Below are 19,811 nucleotides of genomic sequence, written 5' to 3'. Positions count from 1 at the left end.
TTTATTCCCAGTGCTTTTTTATATGAGAGGCATTTAAACATACTTATCTATGTATGTACATGTTCAACATAGTGTAGCATACATAGTTCAACATATATGTGTATATATATCTGTATCTATACATCTATATATCTATATATCTATATATCTCTCTCTATATATACATATGTCATTTCACCACAAATTGGGAAGCCTCTAGTATAGGTAAAAACAAAACCACAGAAATTCTTGTCGGATAGGGAATTGACCGCAGTCCATAAGGCATCTGTCAAATTGGATTTCACATCCCCAATGAGTGTTTAGAAACCTGCCATTTGGTAGTGGTTTAATTTGATTTCCCTTTAGAAGGCATTTAATCCAGTTTACCTGGGGAACTGACCTTTTATGAACTTTTGTCTTGAAAAATAATTCAGAGCAGATTTGGGCAAACTTTTCAAAGCTAATCGTGGTTTATGTTTCTTTGCCCTGTGATTCTAGGATTAATGGAAAATAATAGATAATGAGAACAACCCTAAGTAGTTAAATATTTGAGGCTTTTTTCCTCATTAACCAAAATCATTAACTACATGATGGTTAATGTTCCTTTTCATTCTTGTTTGTTTTGTGGTTCATCTCTAGTTTTATGCCCCAAAATAACAATTTAAAAATTAGAATGAGGAAAACCTTTTCATAAAGAATTAAAGTCAGTACATGTCAAACCTTTTGAGGTCTGTTCATATATTATAGTTTTGAAAATGTGTTTTTCTTAGATTTTTTTTAAAGTACAAGTGCTGCTGTGGAAAATTCATTTGGCAATTTATTAGAAATTTCTTTTGTGACCTTTGTAATACTTAATTGCCTGTTCATGTTGACATAATTTGAGTCTAGATAGAATTTGTGTAGGGTGAAAGACTAGACACATTTATTATTTCTTAAAAATGAGAGAGAGACAGTCAGAGATAGAAAGACAGAGAGAAAGAGAGAGGCAAGTCAGATTCTCTCTGATCTTTCAGAAATGTTTACTTCAAGTTCTGTGTAGAAAGACTTGGAAATGAGATGTTTATTTGTTTTGTATTTCCCTCAAGCAGGATTTATTAGTTTCTGCTGTAATTACTGACTTACGGCTTCTAGATCATCTGTGAGACAATTGGATATTGTAAGTCTGGGCAGTGGGTATGTGGTACATTCAGACCCTGAGCATGGCTGACTTAGTTGCACATTGCTCAAATTCTGAGTAGCCACGTGTCTTACAGTTCTAAAGAGGTGTCATTATTCTTATGGAGTTGGATAACAATGTGGAATGAAATCCACACACTCTTATTTTGTAGCACAATATTTAATTCTATTTATGTTATGGACTTGAGTTGGTAGAATAGTTGTATTTTTGTTTTGCTTTAGTTTGTTTGTTTTGGTGCTGTTACTGGGTCTTGAAATGCTTTCTTTCTTATGCTGGTACCCTGTCACTTGAGCCATACCTCCAGTCTTGCACTTTGCTGGTTAATTGAAGATATAATTTTAAACTTTTCTGCCCAAATTGGCTTTGAATTGCTCAAGACCCTCCAAGTCTCAGCCTTCTGTGTGGCAAGAGCTCTTGATGCCTGGAAAGAATAGCTAATTCGTTAGAAAGAGAATTTTTAAGTTCTAAAAAAATGAGTAACTTGGGATGTTGTTGAGATATTAGAAAATAAGATACCTGGGAGCTTGGCAGGCAAGAAAAATATGAATGAGTAATTTGATCTAATGCTCCAAGCATATGGTGATTGTATTATTCAAATCCGGTCTTTTTTTTTTTTAGCAAATGGAGTTCTGTTGCACAAGAACACTTTTTTCTAAACCAAGATTGTCCTGAGAAAAATGGGAGTATAGTTATCCTGCCCAAGTAGCATATGTAATGATATGAATATCCAATGCTCATTCATTTATCCATCTGGTCACTGAGGGCAAATCATGAGCCATATCTTGTTCTTGAAGTCAGACACAAGTAAACAGGACATGACTTGGAGAAGTTCACAGTCTTTCAGGGCAGCTGTCTAGAGAAGTACCATATATTTTCATGAGAACATTGGGAGAAGCTCCCAACACAACTCTGCCGGAAGGACTGGGCAGGCTTCTTCTTACACGAGAGGATTACATCTTGAAAAAGTAATTAATTCTTCCAGAGAAAGAAAAGAGGTCAATCTCATCAAGGCAACTCTAGGTCCCAGATGAAGAAATGAATTTCTAAGAATCATGGTAGTATGTAGAATTTTAAGAGTCATGGTAGTATGTAGAATTTAGTAGGAGCGTGAAAGGTGCTGGGAAGACTCATGAAGGATTTCTATCAAATAAAGACAATGACAGTAAAATTTGAAAGAATTGCAAACCTCGTTAAATGCAAATCTAGCAATAACACAACATTTTAGGGATATTGAGGACATAGTTTTACTGAGGTAACAAGCCCTGTGGATTTAGTCATATAAATAAAACTTTGACTCCTACCATTTCCAGTGCCTCTTCAAATTTACACTTTTTTGTTGAAAGGTATCTATCTATTGGCACATATCATATAAAGCATCATTTTTATACCAAGGGACTTTTCAAGGAAACAGATAAATGAAACTAGCATTTTCTGCTGATTTGAAAGACGAAAGCTAAGACCTGAGGAGACCAAAGCTATTTGATCTATTATGTAGAATGATTATGATGTGGACGGAGACTCTATACATACGTTGTTACCCTGTGTGTGAGAGTAGCTTTCCATTAGTTAAATATTTCCTTTTTTACTCAGTAAGAGACTGAAGGACTATTAAACAAAGGTTTGGATTGGCACTTACCTTGCTGTACTTGTTAGCTTTTTCAAGACTTTTTCCTCCACTGCTGGAAATTACATTGGATTTTTTTTTCTGCTCAGACTAATTAATCAAGTAGAGAATTAAGTGCTTGGGATGTTTGGAGGAAAGAAAATAAAGTGTATTCTCAAATCAAAAATGGCACCTATTCTCAGTGACTCCATCTAATACCTTAAGGCCCTGTGCCTGCCTTAGTAGAGAATGCTAGGTAACAGGAAGATGTGCCTTTAGTTATTAGAGCTCCCTGTTCTGACAATACTGCCTTCATCTAGTCCTGTGTGACTCCAAGTTTAGCCTAGAACCTCTGTCTGGACTCAGGCCATTACCATGTTGTGCATGTGATTGGTCCTGGATCCTTGTTCTTCAAATTCACAAGGCAGCTCATTAGGCTCAATTCCAGAACAATTTTTATGTCTTCCAGTGTTCTTTTAATAATGGTTTCATTTTGAAATACTGGGTATTGGGTCTGTTGAGTGTTTAATGAGAACTGTTGCTATAGTGGTATTTTTCTCCTTTGCCACTCTCTTTCTCCATCCTAGCTGCAATTTCTACTGTTGGAAACTCCTCCAGAAAAGAATAAGTGATAGTTTATTAACTAAGAGAAAATGGATTTGGATATGTAGTTAAGCCTTTATAAGAAGTTTTAAACTAGAAATTTGTCTCTCATCTCATGGAGAGAACCTGGGCTTCCCTTGGATTCTGCACATAGCTGCTTGAGCCTTTCATCTTGCTTCTCATTTTTTGTCTCCACTTATTTCATTTCCAGTTCTGCACAATGATGCTGGGAAAGAGAAATTCGTGTAAGCCATGGTGAATGATTAAAAAATGATTCAGTATTTTGGTCCCTTCAGGGGAAGCTATATTTTGACTAGGAAGAAAGTATTAAATCTCTCCCTAAAACCCAAAATTCTTTCTGGGAAACAGGAGGAAAGATAATGATGTGCTATCAATTCTAAGCTACTAGATTACTTTAATCTCATGATAGTTCACAAAACTAAGTAATATTATTAGATTTGAGATTCAGACTCTACTCTTTCCCTACATGCTCTAGGTTCATTTAGTACTCACTTCTGAGTTGTACTCACAACACCTGACTCAATGTTTGAAATGGTAAACTTAAAACACACACACACACAACACATGTGTAAAGCTAGTTTATAGTTGGAAGGTCTGATGTGTAACTTTCTAGGAAAAATATTTAAAATAAAATAATATTTGACTTAATGTATCAGAAAGAGAAAATATTGTTTCCATTAGCTCTTCCCAAAACGATTGTTTTTTCCTTAAGTAACCTATGTTAAACAATCTGCATTCTACTGATGTGAAAGCAGTTGATTTTTTTACCCATTTCCTTTGAAGGTCCCTAAATCTGCTTAGGAATGAGATGAAGGGCTAATATAGTATTGGTTCATGTCTATAGTCCCAGCACCTGGGAAGCAGCCAGCGGTAGTGAGAATAAACTTGTTTATTCTAGTTTCAAAAGAAAAGAGAATGGGAGATACTCTTAAATAATAACATGGTATCTGTAAAGGCAAATGATAAGGTAGAATAATTATTGGGGCTATATTATTGCTTGGTAAAGATTTATTTCTTGTTCAGTTCTTACACAGCTACAATTTGGCAAGCTGAGCCTTGGTTGAAAAAAAAATGCTTTGAGAAAATTTGAAGGACCCAATCTACAAACCGCACATTTCACAACTCAGTCATATGATACCAACTGACTACGTGTTGGCTGGGTAATATAGTCTTTCTATGTGCCCGTGTGGACCCTTTTGTGTATTGGAGTACAGAACATGGTGTCTGCCCAGGGAACTAGAACTGTCTCCTGCTTTTACTTCTGACTTGAAAGCTTTTCTCCTCTCTCTGAAGAGAAGAATTGTTTCCACCATGATCTTTGAGCTCTCTCTTGAGTGGCAACTCTGCTTTCAACACACTGGTTCTGTTCAAGACCATTTCCTTTTTCTTTATCAGTGCTCGCTCCCAGGGCTTGATTTTTCAATTTACTAAATCATTCTTAGCTTAATCATTTTTTTCTTATTAACTCTCCAAGGATTCCATTGCCATAGAATCACCACTTCTGGGGAAACTTTCCTTATCTCAAATGGATTAGTCACTTTTTTCCACCTTCTTTAAAAATTACATGTTTGGGGTGCACATTTTCCTGTCTTCATGTCTCACAGGCACTCATCCGAAAGGGCAGGCTGCTCATTATCAAGGGCAAGGTTACTAAGTGAATCACCCGGAGGTCTATCATTGCACACAGAAATCTGGTGTGAAGGGCTATTTTACTAGGACTTTGAAAAAGAATATTCCCCATCTGTTCATAAAGTAGCTTATTAGATACACACAATGTGTTCATAAATACTCTTCTGTTCTCTGAATGCTTGCTTTTGGACTTGACCTGGCACACACTCAAGGAAAAAATGACAATGTGCCTCTATGGACACATTAGATCCATTTTTTTATATTCAAACAAATTAAAATTGCCTGGCTCTTTATAATATGTCCTTTAGTGTGTTTAAGCTTGCAAAATTACCCCCAAGGATGACAAATTGTAAACACCGTACAATATCACTGGCCCAGTTCAAGGCCTATCACAGAGTTCTGCTGATATTTACCCTCCTTTGAAATGTTTAAAGTGTTGTAGGAAAATGAAGCTAGGTAAACAAGCTTATCAGAGTTGACAATAAAAAAATCATTGATTATAATTAAGAGGTGTCACATATACAGAAACAAAGCTGCTTTTGTGGAGTAGAATGTCGACCTGCACTCTGAAAGGCATAGAGCACTTTCCACTGGCTTTACATAATCACGCTGACAAAGTTTCAGGGCCCTGACCTTTTGGCCTATCTCAAATGATTGAACCACACTTGTCGAAACTTGTTGAAGTTGTTGGTGAGGGTGGTGGGAAAGGATCCTAGTTGTTGTAAAGGTGTGACAATGAGACAGGCACTGTTTCTTTCTAAAGGTCCCAGATGGAATCACTGATTGAAGTGGGAAGGGCTGGTGTTCCTAAGGCAAGAACTGAATCTTTTGATATTGTTTCTGGGTTTCCCCCTCTGTAGCCAACATTTTCCTGAAAGTCCCAGTGCAGGGAGCCACTGCTGGTGAGGACGGCAGCTTCTTGGACTGTCTGGGTCAGCCTGATCTTGTTCCATTGTATCTTTCTGGAAATCCAGGTTTAGATTGTGGCTGTGGTTTTGTGCCCATGGCACTGGGACCTTTAAGATGGAACCAGTCAAGGGAGGAGCTGAATAATCTAAGGAAATAATGGAGAAATCACAGTAATTGCTGACTCTATTGAGGTACTAAATCAAAATCAACGACAGTGTCACCATCACTTTACTTGAATTCAGGACTTCATAAAAAAAATGAATTTCCCTAGATGACAGGCTCTGAAAAATACATCTTGGTGAATCAATGGGCAATTTAACTCTAATTTGAGAGTACACATTGACCATTTGTAGTGCCAATGATTTATTTTCTGTGAGTTTCATAAAAGGCCTTTTTAGTTACCCAATTGTATATTTCCTCCAAAGATTGGCTTGCTAATTGCCATCAGTGAATAATAGGAGATGCCAAAAGAAAAAAAAAATAAACCATTGTGTTCCAAAGGAATGGTGCTGCCAAGTGACTTGACAGGCTCCTGCTGTACTTGTCAAACAGCTGTGCCTGAGTAAAATTTTGAATTTGGATCTCCATTTGGCTGAGATTAGAATAGGCTTAATGTAACGTATGCGCAATGGTGGACAATTTCAGTTCTTCCATACATTATGCATGCATTTCTAACAGACACTCTACTGACCATCTCTTCAGCACCATGTTTGTCTTTTTCATTCAGGTAGGCATGATGTAATGTTCGGGAAGCAAGGATATAAAGCTGTTACTATGGGAGGGGATGCTATTTACATTTCAATGAATAGTCATTCATAGCTATTTGTACATAGACTCTAAAAGTCACTAGAAATGATCTTCAAGTGCAAAACAGAAAGCCTCTGAGAACTTAATTTCACTCATTCAGCTATTTATGAAGCATTTTTTTTGTTGTTCTAACCACTTTTCTAGTCCTTAAAATAGTAGGCAGAATCAATCAGACCAAAAACTATTTTCTCGGATCTTGTACTCTCCAGGAAGGAGAAAGTTGGTAATGTTATTACAGGAGGGAAGACAGCTCCACATGGGAAGAATAGTGAGCACTTCAAAACTTGGAGCTCTGATGTGGAGGTGGTGTGCTTAAGAAACGTCCAGGACTCCACAAAGGCTAGCAAGAACAAGGGAGAGATGAGATGGGATGAGGGGAAAACTAAGAGGAAGTATTTGAGTTGAAGAGTGATGTGTTCTAAGTTTTAATAGAATTCTTAGTTCTGTGTAGAGAACAGATTTAAGGGAAACAAGGTATGAAAATGGAAAGACCAAACCTCCATTCCTGAGATGACTGGTTTTCCTACTTATTTGTGACCGTAAAAATTGGGATAAACAATTAGATGCAGGATATATGACAGTGTGGTCATATATAGGCCAAGATTTCTCTACAGGTTGGACATGGCAAATAGGAGATGAGTTTAAGGTATAGCATGTGTCTTTGATAGGATAGGAGCTACTTTTAGTTTAGATATGGGCAATGGTGGGTGACTTGGGAAGGAAGCAGAGAGTTTGGGTTTGAATTTGGTAAGTTTGTTGAATGTTGGACATGTAGCAGGAATCTAGAGATTAGGATAGAGCTCTAGCCTGGTAGGGTTTAGGGAATCACCTGACAACATTTGCTGACCCCATGTAAGGGGAAGGAGAAGCAGTGATAAAATTGGTCTCTATGGGGATTCCATGGCAGGTGTTGAAAGAGGAGATGAATGGGATGTGACTAGCAGCCTCTCATCTCTTTGTCCTAACCCTACCTCTCACACCTCTAGGACAACCTTGGAAGGCCATTGAAAGAAAACAGGTAGGGTTGAAGCTCTTTTTGAAACCCAACCTTGCCTTAGGTTTACTGGTAGAAATGATACAGGCCAGGGAGCCACAGAAGTCCTTCTGTCCTCACACTGGTGGACAGAGGTCTTCATTGTGGGGCCTTCACAGGGCCCTGGGTACCTTTAGGGATTGCAGCCTGGCCACCCTTAGGGGCTGCCTGAGCTGGAGTGGCAGCTGGAGCCTGGACCTTGGCCTTGTGCCTTAGCTTTGGCTTTAGCCAGGGCCTGGGCTCTGGCCAGGTGAACCTGAGATCCCTGGCAATTTAGATACAGATGTGCTTCCCAGGCTTGGGATGGACATTGTAGGCAAGTCCCTGGAGCTTGTGCATGGCCTGTTCAGGAGCTTGCATTTTGTTGCTCACTGCTTTGGGTTTCACCAAGCTCTTGTTGGCCTTGGCATTGTTGGCCTGCATCTTCTTAAAGCCCTTCTTGTCATGCTTCTTAGCAAAATGCATGTTCTTTGGGAACTTGGGGTCCATCTCCTTCAGAGACTTATCTCTTTGTGATCTGGGTTTGTTGATGCCATTTCCGGGACTGGATGTGCTTCGTATGGTTCTTGGATTTGGCCATGTTTGCACAGCCAACCCACAGGAGCTGATGGGCCCAGAATCCAGAGTTGACAATTTTGTTTCAAGTTAGCCTATCATGGAAATAACTGCATTTACTTAGGCTTTCTGACAAAGCAAACAGTAGACAGGAATTGATGGGACATGTTTCAAGAGAGGAAATTGATGGCTACCATGATGGTCTTAAGATTTTGACCTCCTAGGGCATTAAAGATAAAGATCCATAGGGCTTACTTCCTGAAGAACCTCATGTGTATACAGACTAAGAAAACAGCACTGCCATTCTGTTACCGATGTGACAAGGAGTCTCCTGGATACCATCTAGTTGAGTGTCTGCTGGTGGAATTCCAACAACAGTAGCTAGTTTTATTCTATGACATTTTCTACCTTGTCAATAGCAGTGAGATTCCAAGATGATGCCGTCTAATAAGTATATCTCTTAATCATTGGATGGTATCTTGTAGGCCAAAAGGTAGCTTCTCAGTTACCTTACTGACTTGACCTTATTGGCACTGTCTGGATGAAGGGCTCTCTGAGATGGCTGTGGCTGGAAGACCTCAGAGGTCCCCTTGTTAATGTCTACCTTATATGTAAGCTTCTATTGCTTTTGTAGCTCAACGAATCAATGGAAATCACTTTAGTCTTAAGATCGCATCATTGTACTTATCACTATAGAAACAGCTTAATGAAAGAAGACCTTTTGTGTACCATGTGTTGAGTTTGTTTACTGTGGATTATGATACATGAGGACAAAAATCTTACATTTTAGCTTTTGGAAAATTTTATGATGTTCTTGTCTAGGGCAATAAAAGTTGGTTGGCTCCAGCTGGATACCTCTTTTGTTTGGCTGTTGTGTCATGTCTATGTCCAGAGAAGGGATGGGATCTTGCTTTTCTTTATTTCTTTTTTTTCCCCCTTGGCAGAACTGGGGGATGAAATTAGGGCCTTGTGCTTACTTGCTAGGCAGGCTCTCTACTACTTGAGTTACACCCTGTCCTTTTCACTTTAGTTATTTTTTCAAATAACATGTCTATGCTCAGGCTGGATTTGTAACAGAAGCCTTCTATTTATGCTTCTCACATAGCTAAGAGAATCTTCATGTATCACCATAGCCAGCCTTTATTGGTTAAGATACAAATCACTTAAGCACTTTGCTCAGGTCAGTGTTGTCCTGTTCTCCCATCTGCCACATAGCTAAGAGTTTTTGTGTGTGCCACCATGCCCAGTTGCTTTGCTTTTCAAATTTATTTGTTTTTCTCTTTTGTTGTCTTTCTAATCTTTCCTTAACTTCTCAGGTCTTACATATTCCTTTGTTTACTATGAAAAGTTCTTGAGAGGATGGCAAAGAGATATGGAAATTGCAGCAGAACTTTAACAGCTCTACTGTGGGTCGCTGGTAGCTTACACCTGCAATTCTAGCTATTCAGAAAGCTGAGATCTGAAGGCTGTGGTTTGAACACAAATCTATGACATTCTTTTATCTCCTTGGACCAGCAAAAAAAAAACAAAAACAAAAACAAGATTGCAGACCCTTTATTAAACCCTAGTTTCTACACTAAAAATAAGTGTGTGTGTGTGTGTGTGTGTGTGTGTGTGAGAGAGAGAGAGAGAGAGAGAGAGAGAGAGAGAGAGAGAGAGAGAGAGAGAGAGAACTTCTGTATGTTTACTTTCTGCTTAGTGATGGTGAACGTATACTCACTTCTTGAAAAACAGTAACATTAGTTGGGGATTCTCTTATATTGTAGTAAAGTGTGCCATCCTTCCAGTTCCCTAATAGTTAGGCATTTTCACTCAGCATAACTGACACTTGGACTGTGGGCTAGATGATTCTCTGTTGATGAAAGGCTCTCTTGGACACAAAGTTGTCTAGCTGCATCCCTGGCCTCTAGCCACTAGATGCCAATAGCACCCCTTATACCCCAAAAGTGACACAAAATGTAGGCGGGCACTGCTGTATGTCTCCAGGGAGGGAGTCATAATTGTTCCTGCTTGAGAGCCACTGGGTTAGGGGAAGCCGGATTTTAATTTTTGTTCACGTAGAGAAAGTGCAGTTATTTTGAGATCTCACAGCCAGTGCCTAAAACACAAATACTTGGCCTAAAAAAAAAATAAGTAAACCTTTCTTGGCTCTGTCAAATGAAAGCTTTTGAAAGCATCTCCCCTCCCTTAGCCTTGCCAAAGACCTTGGCTGTGACCTTTGCAACTTCTGATGATTGGTTGATGGGAAGTGATCCTTAATCTTTCCAGTATTGTAGTGGGAAGACATGCAGTTGGTTTCAAGTACCCAGTAGATGCTGGAGTTTCCTTTTCCTATGAAATGCTGATAGAAATGTAGAGTTGGATTTCTGTCCCGGAAGATTAGTTATGCATAGAATTTACTTTTTCTTCATTAAAGAATTTATTAACATTGATTTTTATTCTTTTGGATTATTTTTCCGAGTTGTTAAAGTCTCCTGCATACTAAGGAAATACTATACCACTGAGAGTATATATCCTCTGCACTAGAATTTATCTTCCTTTTGTAGGAAAGCTTCTAGAGATTAGTTGGCTAAAAGCAGCCTGCTTTAGTACAGATGTGTGTACTTGCATACACGTGCTTATAGACATAAGGTCATATAGGTTGAGACAATGAAAGGATCTCTAGGATATGGAAACAAGAGCTTTATCTTGTGTGATTGTTCTTAATGTACTGTTATTTCTCTTCTCCTTTGTTGCCCTTTGGTTAATCTCTTATTGTTACTGTATCGGACTTTGTTACCTGCTATATTGTATGTACATTTATTTGTTTATTTGAAATAGGAAAGGAAAGTGGGGTAAACAAGATGATTGTAGATGGGGGAAGAGAAATGGGGAAACACATGAGAAGAGGTATCAATGTGTGAGAAATAATGCACCTACTGTGTGTCGAATGTAACTGTGTCCTCTCTATACATTACCCTGACAATAAAAAAATTAAAAAGTAGGTATAATTATTAGTAGTTCTATGTGTTACCCTAGGAAAAAATCAGTTTCCAAATTATAAAATTGTTTAGCTAGCCTGTTCTACTCAGGAGATTTAAGACTTGATTTGGGATGTTTTATATAGAATTAGGGGCAGTCATAAATGTTGACACATGTATTGGATGGTGAGCCAGGATCCTGAATTTTTGCATTCTTAGACAACATCTTAGTCTTTTCCACACAACACATCCCATGAAGTTACTGTGAAGTTTTCTCCATTCTCTACTCACCATTTTTCAGAGTTCCCCAGTCCCACTTCATCCCCATCAGGCTTCTTACATTTCATTACCGTGGGGAACACTTTATTTTGTGTTGTCCTTGGTATGTATTGCAGAACGAGAGATCTCCCCAAGGGGGTGGTTGCATGAACATACAAAGGTTCCATCCCCAGTGTCAGGATTTTAAGTGACACATGAATGACTTCAGAGGCTTGCTATATTGGAGACTTACAAGAATCAATAATACACCCACCGCCCAGCCACTGCCCAATAAAATGCCACTCAAAACTCTATGTATCTTTGTAATAATCCTTGTAAAAATAACCACTTGAGTCCTGCTAAATTAGAAAGAGAAAGGCTCTATTACTTGTTTTATTTTTATTTGGGGGGTTAAAGAAAGACCCCAGCATTGAGTATTGAATCATTTCTTTTTGTTCACAATGCTATTATTTTGAATGTGGTGGTTCTATAGAAGTTCTTTTTCTCTTAACTTTATACTATATATCTTGGGGGGGTACTATATTAGAAGTGAGCCTTTTCTCCTATGTATTAATTATCCACATGACTTTATTAGTCCTGTTTTGTTGTTTACTGCTATTTTAATAAAATACCAAGGCAAGGCACAGCTTCTCAGGAGGTAGAAACTGGAAGGATCACAGATACAAGCCTAGGAAAAAAGTTATCAAGATGCTCATCTCACCCAATAAGCTGGTAAATACCTGTTGTCCCAAGTACACAGGAGGCTGTAAGTAGGACTATCATGGTTTGAGACTCTTGACAAAAAAATACCAAGTACTATTTGAAAAAAAACTTTTAAACAAAAACAAGGCTGAGGATGTGGCTCAGGCAGAAGAGTGTTTGCTTGACAAGTGTGAAGCCCTCAGTTCAAAGCCCAGTGCTGTCCAAATAAAAACAAAATAATAAAGCAAACAATTTTATAATTTCTCTCCTGTTTTCTAGTTGTTTTGTCATGGGTGATTGATTTGAAGCCAGTTGACTGGAGGTACTGAAATCTCAGAATGCAAAGCTACAGCTAAGAAAGAGGTGGATAAGGCCGGTGCTGTAGGTGTCACCTTTGTTTTTCCTTCTGTCCTTGTAACTGTGGGAAACATGCCATAGCATACTGTACTTAGTCTTCAGGATAAGGGAGCCACTGAAATAGCCGTAAGAAAAGGTGGTCATCAAACTTGTCAATAGTTTCTCTGTCTATCTGTCTGTCTGTCTCTGTCTCTCTCATCTCTCTCTCTGTCTCTGTCTCTGTCTCTGTCTCTATCTCTATCTCTATCTCTATCTCTATCTCTATTTCTCCCTAGTCATAGGGCTTGACTTCAGGGTCTAGGTGCTGTCTCTTGAGTGTTTTCACTCAAGGCTAACACTCTACCACTTTAAGCACAAGTGCCACTTGCCACTTCCTATTTTCTAGTGCTTAATTAGAGGTGAGTCTCAAGGCCTTTTCTGCCTGTGATGGTTTTGAATCATGATTCTCAGATCTCAGCCTCTTATGTAGCTAAATCATAGGTGTGAGCCATAGGTGCCCAACTAGAATTAGCACATTTTGACACACATGAAGTTCTCCCTTACAGGCTTGGCATATAGGATTTTTAATGCCTATGGGAAGAATATAAGACCTGTGGGGTTGATGAGGTTCTGGGGAAATTAACTGGTAAGCAGATCTATATTTCAATAACAGTCCCTGGATTTTTTAAAATTATATTTTATTCTTGGGATAATGTATAGAGGGGTAACAGTTACATTCATCAGGTAGTGGATGCATTACTTCTCCAACACTGATACCCCTTCTCATATTTTTGTCCCCTTTATCTCCCTCTGTGCCCTCCCAATCATCTTGTTTTCCCCCTTCTCTTCCATATTTCAAATAAACAAATAGACAATCCCTGCATTTTTATGCCTCAACTTCAATTATAACTATTTGCTGTAATAAGAAAGGAAAAAGATGAAGTTATGATGTTTCCATAAGGGATAAGCTAGAATAGTTCAATAAACTAGGAAACAGATGAGATTTAGAGGCACTCTGCTAGTAAGCAGTATGTATAGTCGGGAGGAAGAGGCCTTAGTTCACATTTAATTAATCTTCCATGGAAATTTGTTGACAAATCTATGGGTTGCTATCTTCAGAGGTGAAAGTTAGTTGTCATGTTTCTGTTACACAGTATATCAGTCTTGCTCATGGAAAATGTTAGCAATGACTCTTCTATATCTTCATTTTCCACTCCCCCATTCATTGTTCCTAGCACACCTCCCCCATTAGTAATTCTTGTGTCACAGAAGGACATCTCATTAGAAATACACACACACACACACACACACACACACACACACACACACACACACTCATGAGGAGGGTCAGTGAATGCTGTTGTAGGATTTTCTTTCAAGACAACCATCATTGCTTTGAATGGCAGAATAGAATGAGCATTTAAGTAAGACAGTGGTAGTGAGTCTTGAAAGGTGAATTCTGTCTTAGCTTCAGTAGAGAAATTGAATATGGAGGGAATGAAATTTGTTTTTATTTTCATATCCCTCAGCTGCACCAGCTCTTCTTTCTTTAATCATTCAGAGTCCTGCTGGGCAGAAAAATCTATGAGCTTTCAGTGCAATGCTGAGACCATGATTTTAAAAAAAGTTGTGAACTATTTCTGACATACATAAAGCTGTGGGAATAATAAAGCAAACAGCCAAAGAAGCCAGTGGAACAGAAGAGAGCCCAGAAATATCCCACAGAGAAATGGAAATTTAATAGTTAAGAATTATAGCTTTTTGGTTGCTTTGGTTTTTTTTTTTTTTTTTGCCTTAACTGCTTTCCTGCTGCTTTTTTTGTATGATCTAAACCAGACCCCATTGTGTTGTTGGGATGAGATCTCCGTTACCTGCCCACATTGACCATAATTAGTTTGTAGTCAAGAGATAAGGGTTGACAGCAATGTGCTTCACATTCAACAATAGCTCAACCTACCTGAGAGCAAAACCTTCTAGTCAATGTGTTGATATTGGAAGAATGGGTGACCTCTTTTCTTGAATCACTCACAAGTTCCTCAGGTCTTGAGCCAAAGAAGTCACAGAGGACAGAGGAAAGTCATGGAGATAGCCATCGGAGATGACTTCTCTCTTCACCTGCTTCCTCAGTGAAGGGTGTACAGGTGAACTGATGGAGACAGTGACAGAGCAGTAGGTGATCCCATCCATCTCCAATTTCATGGAGGCCTACAGTGCCTTCTTCCTGCTAACCTTACAGGTGTGCATTCAAGGGTGGCGATTCCCTCCTGCATGTAACTCTCAGTCTTGGAGTTTATAGTCTCTTAATTGACTGCAAAGGAACCCTTGGTTCCAGGCAGCTTTGCGTGGCAGGAAATGAGAGGATGCCAGACTTGAGAGGGGCAGTTCTCTAAAGCTCTAGGGCTTTCTTCAGAAAATGACTTTGGCAACCAGAAGTGAGTGGATTGCTTTCTTTCTAACTTACTCCTCCCCTTGTTTCCTTTCCTCCATTTCTTTGGAAGTTCTCTTCCCACTCTTCAGCTTTGCTACTCCTCTCTTCTTTCCCACTAGTTATGTTGGGAAAACAGGATTGCATCACTTTAAACTAAGGAAGGGTTCTCTCTCCACTACAAATGAATTCCGATTTTTAGTTTAATCCTTCAACCACTAACTTTAAGTCAGTTAAAACTCCACTTCTGGACTGTAATCCCCCACATTTTCAAAATTATAAGTGGTCAATGAATTGAAGAAAGGGCCATTGAGAACTTAGGAGTACTGAAATTATTTGTAGGAATGCATGTGTTAGTTTTGGTTTTGGTATGAATTAGAATACAGAGACCCTATCAGTTGAATCTGTTCCTAGGTATATGAATTGATTCGTTCTCTGTCAATAAAACAATGGATAGAAGAAGAAAAAAAGCAAACACCTGTATTTACCTTTGTCTAAATAGAAATCTAATTGACAAATTGTCTAGTTATTTTAGGGCTACATAATGACATACAGTACAAGTCAAATTTTGTCATTTAGAGTTTTAAAAAAGGCCTATCTAGTTACCTTTGATTAGCAAATTTATCTTTTTGATTAGTTTTTTTTTAATTTCTTATTTCCCCTAAAAACTGTTTCTCTCTTTGCTTTTCATTCAGATGTTTTCTTCTTATGACAAAATCCATAATGAAGACATTTTCCCTTTAAGTCTGGGTTAAAGAAAATGAAGGGAAGAGTCCAGATGCCTAGTTAGAAGCAGTTGGCTCTGATTCATTGCCCTACCACTTGTTGGTTATGAAACAGGAACACTACTTAACTTCTCTGAAGGTCAAGTTCTGAGCTTATAAAAAAAAAGATGATAATACGAACTTGTGGAATTGTTGCAGGGTTTGGAGAAGTAATTGACATCAACAATGCCAATCAGTTAGTAGGAATTCACTTCTTAATGTTAGTTCCCCTTTCTTTTGTGTGTGGACAGGTTGGGGTTCACCTGAGGTTAACTCTACTGTAGATGGGTCATTGAGTGTAAAGTGAATTTTACATTGCTGTTCACTTTCCTCCAATAAGGGAAACCAGAGGAGTGACAGGTCTTATTCAAGAGGACAGAATTGTTGGCAGAAGAGAGATTAGATGCCATAAATCCTCTTTGTACATCCTGACCTTTCTCCTTACAATAGAGTCTCACCTGTAACCCAATAATCCTTACCCTTGAATGGCAGAAAACATAAAAGTCACCTCTGAAACTTCGTAATTTAGTATCAGTGAAATACCTGGCGAATAGAAACACATATAATCTCCAACTACTTATTAATGTAGGCAAAGTCATAGAACATTTTATAGCTCTTGTAGTCATTAAACCTTTTATTGCACCAGCTTTCCTTAAATTATGAAATACTTAGTATTTGGATATCTTACTGGTGTCTCAAAATATGGCACTGAGTTATAACATTGGTGCCCAGAAGTAAAATGGTTTCTCCAAGAGACATGTGCAATTTAAATTGAATAAATGTTGGCAAGCTTTACCTCCATAGGAGACTGTACTGTTACATTTTCACTACCCATATATGAGTGCAAATTTTTCCCACATCTCACCAATGCAGTCCATTAGCAAATGCTCTGGTGTCTGCTAATTTAGTCAGTGGATTTCCTTTTTTGAGAATTTGCATTTCTTCTCATTTTCCATGTCTCAGTCAGCTTTCCATCATGGCAATGAAATATTTGAGAAATCACCTTGTGAGGAGAAATGATCGATCATGATTTCAAAGGTTTCAGCCCATAATCAATTGACTCCACTGCCGGAGAGATGTTTTCTAACACACTTGTTAGAACAACATGGCAGGGAACATGCTTCCTTCATCACAACTGAAAAGCAAAAAAAGGGGCAAGGGTCAGCACCCTGTATTTCCTTCTAGGGTATCCCCCTCAATGACTCAACCTCTTTCACAAGATTCATTCTCTTACAGCTTTTTAATCGCCTCCTTGTAACATCACAATTTGTCAACCAAGTGTTTAGCATATATGGATCATTGGTGGATAGTAACATCTAAACCATAATATCTCACTTATTTCCAAGCTCCTCCCTCTTCCCACTCCGTTGCTGGCTCCACCTCTTTTTGTGCATCATCTGATATTTTGGATGGTGATTTCCAGTTACTTAAACATTTTAGGTTAGTATGCATCCCTCACACCAGATAAACTAGCAGGAAACCACTCACAAAAATTAATCAGTAGCAAACCAGATTCAGCATACCATTGGTTGAAATGTTTGTAGGGATTAGGATTTTATGAAGTGAGACCTCAAGAGCTGAAGTTTGCATCTTAGACCTTATGTTTTCTGAACTTCAAATGGAAAGTGTGTCAGAATCCCAGATATGGCAGACCCGGGACCCAGGTGCTGTCCAGGATAGGTCTTCCTTTACCAGCCAACAACAGCACTGAGTAAGGTGGGAAGCTGCAAGTGCCTTGGCTGTGATAAACTCAACTCCCTCATGGCCTATCTGCAGCTTCTACCTATTTATCATCCCTTCTGGAACCATTGGCAGGTCATGACTATGTGAGATTGCTTGGAGTTTTGATCAAGTGCTTTAAATTCAGATCTAATATTCTAGTAGTTTTTGAGTCTTTCGTATTTGGTTAAAAAGAAAAAAAAAAAGGCCCCTGACACTCTGCAAAGAGGACACAATCTGTCCTCATCATTCTTCACATACTCTGGTTCCGTGCTGGGAGCATTTCATTACAGCTGTCTATACTCAGTGAGAAAGTCACAGTCAACGTGTTCAATTCTCAAATGTTTTCCGAGCAATAGAATTTATTCTTTTTATTAACGTTTCCCCCCCCCCACCCCCCAATCAGACAGCCTGATGTATGAGTAAGAACAGGAACTCTGAGGCCAGATCATGGCTTGGGCTGAAATTGTGACTCTACTACTTATAGGTTGTGATCTGGGACATTACTTATCCACAGTACCATGCCTTAGTTTTTCTCATCTTGTAAATGATTATAATTACATAAACATACTAAACAAATCCTGTAGTTCACAAAGAATACGAAGTCTGTTTGTGTGTTGTTTAATAGAATCCCTCAGAAGTGATCTACTTATTTATTATTTATTTATTAGTAACATTTTATTAGTAGTAGTAATATATTTATTAGTAGTAATTGTATCATTATTTCCGATACCAAGAATGGTTGGAAAAATGTTTATTGTGTTCTATTCACACAAAGATCTTTTTTTTCTAGAACTGAGGACTGAACTCAGGACCTTGTACTTGCCAGGCAAGTGCTCTTCCACTGAGCTAAATCGCCAGCCTCTCACACCAAGATCTTACATGTATTAGCATTCGTTGCAACAACACCATGAATATTGATATTATGTTCTTAAATGTAGACATTAAAGCACAAAGAAGAAAAATAAGTTGTAACAATACAAGAAAACAAATTTTTTAAATAGAAAAAACAAAAATGTGCCTGGAGTTAGAAAATAGCTGGGCTGAGCTGTGCAGCTATAAACAGTATGCTGCTTCTGGAGCTTCTGTAGATATTTGGTCTCATGGCTCTGTCAGTTCAGCCTCAGTAACAGCCCAGCCATGGATGGCGTCTATAGTAATCATATCCCTGACCTATAAGAGGTGTGCTTGGTTTCAGGTGCCTCCCTCTTGAGCCTTATAAGGGAACTTTGGTTAGCACAGACCAGGAAACTGAGGAACACATGAGGCCATGCTGCCATGTGGAAGAATGATATTTAGAGCACTCTATTTCTGTGTGGTTGGTATTTACTAAATAGTCATTAAAGTGAATTCAGTCTAAAATGGTGGGGTGCCAGAGTTTGAATAGTTCCATGAATGTGTGATCGGTAGTCGCCTTTCCATTCTGTTTCATGGCACAGGCTCACTGTCAGATCACTTGCAACACATTGGCCAGAGAAAACTCAGAAAATTCCATTTGTCTCTCATTGCTGTGGGTGCTAATGAAGTGAGAACATTCCCAATCTATTACTCTCGATTCCTTATTGGCATTGCTATATTTCTGCTTCCGTGTTTCTACTTACCCCAGATTTTTGATTACGAATAAGGATTCCTCAGTTCAAGTGAACTTGAAAGTTCATTGCCATATGTATGTGGAGTGTTACGTACAGAGCAGTTAGAGGCTTGTGAGGCAAATGCCTAGAAGCCTCTTCCTTCTGGGACTCCTAATCCAGCATGGATGACTTTACCTTAGTCAGTGTACTATCTGGTAGATTGTGAAGAATGTTAGAAATGAAACGAGGTTCTACAGCTATTAGTTTGCACGGGGATTCATCATTGTCAACCTTGGGTTAATGAAGCTATTCCATGATGGCTAAAATCCCCACTTAGCACTTGCTGCTAAGCCTCTGCAGTACTGTGTTGGAACATGATAGGCAATATCTTGAGATGTGTGTGTATCTGTGTGTATCTGTGCCAGTCCTGAGGGCTTGAATTCAAGGCTTAGCCACTGCCCTGAGCTTTTGTGTTCGAGGCTTGTACTCTACCATTTGAACCACAGCTCAGCTCCACTTCCATCTTTTAATTGGAGATAAAACTCTCATGGACTTTCCTGCCTGGGCTCATTTGGGGCTGTAATCCTCAGATCTCAGCCTCTTGAGTAGCTAGGATTATAGATATGAGCTACTGGCATGGGGCAAGACTAATTCTTAACCCATTCTGATACTTCCTACTTCGTGTGTCTGAGGGCGTGTTAAAGATTTGTCTCTGGGAGATGCTTTGTAAAATTTCATTGAATTCAACCAGTGATGTAAA

General features: G+C 38.7%; 1 protein-coding gene and 1 pseudogene across 1 annotated transcript in view; one reads left to right on the top strand and one right to left on the bottom strand.

Annotated features, from left to right (window-relative positions):
• Glis3 (GLIS family zinc finger 3) overlaps window positions 1–19,811 on the top strand; it is a 427,346-nt gene that overhangs the window by 154,445 nt on the left and 253,090 nt on the right. The gene's annotated exons all lie outside the window — the stretch shown is intronic.
• Window positions 7,861–8,341, bottom strand: LOC150065109 (large ribosomal subunit protein eL29 pseudogene; annotated as a pseudogene).

Source organism: Megascapheus bottae, chromosome 3 (genome assembly GCF_031878675.1).
Source record: "Megascapheus bottae isolate mThoBot1 chromosome 3, mThoBot2.hap1, whole genome shotgun sequence".
In the NCBI taxonomy this organism is placed as follows: Eukaryota; Metazoa; Chordata; class Mammalia; order Rodentia; family Geomyidae; genus Megascapheus; species Megascapheus bottae.
Note: the sequence above shows the minus strand (reverse complement) of the source record. Positions and strands in the feature narration are given on the sequence as shown.